The 1,721-nt window shown below is 44.2% G+C and overlaps 1 pseudogene; it reads right to left on the minus strand.

Moving 5' to 3' along the window:
• Positions 1–179: 179 nt before the first annotated feature.
• LOC102822748 overlaps positions 180–1,721 on the minus strand; it is a 5,348-nt pseudogene continuing 3,806 nt past the window's right edge.

Here is a 1,721-nt window from a genome sequence, read left to right on the forward strand (position 1 = left end):
ATTGATGGACTCTAGCGTGGCAACAGTAGTGAGGTTGGCCCAGGATCGGGCAGTGTTTCGTTCTGCTGTGCATAAGGTCACTATGGGTTGGTACCGACTCGATGGCACCTAACAACAACAACAATGTAGTCCAATAAAGCTTAGAAAATAAAGGTGTTGAGATGGCTTCTGAACTAAGTTTAATAGTCATCTCCTCTGCTGACCACCTCTTTCCATGTTGTGTGCGACAATATGGAATGCACTGTATACGATCCTTTAATGTCACACAACAGTGGATCTGGATCTACAATGCCCAAGTCACACAGAATCTTCAGAACCATCAAGTATTTACTTTTCTACCAAGCGAACCAGCCATCTGTGGCAGAAGGTGAGGGTGCCAAAGCTTTCATTAATGACATTCAGCAAGTGTTTGTTTTGGGAGCCTTATTAGCACAGAGTGCTCCTTGGAGGCCAAGATGGCTAAATTTCGCCTCTCATACTTTGGACATATTGTCCGGAGGAAACAGTCACTGGAGAAGGATGTCATGCTGGGTAAGGTGGAGGGTCAGAGAAAAAAAGGAAGACCCCTAACGAGATGGATTGGCCAAGTGGCATCATTGATGGACTCAAGTGTGGCAGTGGTAGTGAGGTTGGCCCAGGATCCGACATTGTTTCGTTCTGCTGTGCATGGGGTCGCTATGAGTAGGTTCCGACTTGATGGCACCTGACAACAACAACATGAGCACATGTCCAACATAAAAAATTTTCATGTAATGGGAGCATTCCATGTCATCATGATCCACACCTTTTCTTGTGCTACCAAAAGTTTCAATGGCATGTACTTCTCCTTCCTCCATTCTTGTTGACTCTCTTCCTTTCACAATGGCCACTGTTTTCCCCACTTGTATTCTATATGGCCTGATTGAATGTCCATTTAGATTACGAATTGGTTTCACTTGATATGTCTTCCCATTTATTTCAACTTCATTGGATTCCATAATTTCTTGTATAGCCTCACCAACATCACACAAAAGAACATCAGTTTCAGCACACTTGATTCCAGCAGCATCTTTTTACAGTTTTTAATAATGTATCATATTTGGGATTAAAAGTGACTGCAAAAGCGCAATCCATAATCCCACCACTTGTGTGTGTTCCCAAGTCTATCTTCCAGATGTCATTATACTGTAACACTGTGTGTCCCCGGCATGGGGAGTACAGTGGGTGGCACAGCTATTGGGAGGACACCCAGTAGTTAACGCCAGTCCTGCGTTCAAGCCATTCTCTTGGATTAGTTTGTGTGAACAGTCTTCCAACTTTTCACATCTTTCTATCATTGTCATCCCAGGCTTGATCCAGCTCATAACGTATTTTCTAACTTGTCGATGGGCTTCTGCGGCTTCTCAACAATCATTCCAAATCTCTTCACTGGCTTGAGCTAATGATTGCTTCTTCCCGTGTAGTTCTCCACGCAGCTGCTCACCCATCGTATGTGGGTGGGTACTCGTACTCTTGTCCTTTGGGAAATACACCGTGAGGAAACAGGTCACATATTGGAACTGAGGGAGGATGTTTGAACTTTGGTCCTTTCTTCTTCTTTTTCTGGTTCTTACCAGTTGTTCCATCTCCATCTTCAGCATCTCTTTCTTTCTCTTCCAGCACTTGTCTTTCCAATTGTCTTGCTACCTCATCAACCGAGGCTCCTGATTCTTTATCCATTTCTTGTTGTCCTGCAGCGGACC

This window comes from Chrysochloris asiatica, unplaced genomic scaffold (assembly GCF_000296735.1).
Source record: "Chrysochloris asiatica unplaced genomic scaffold, ChrAsi1.0 scaffold00132, whole genome shotgun sequence".
NCBI classification, from domain to species: domain Eukaryota; kingdom Metazoa; phylum Chordata; class Mammalia; order Afrosoricida; family Chrysochloridae; genus Chrysochloris; species Chrysochloris asiatica.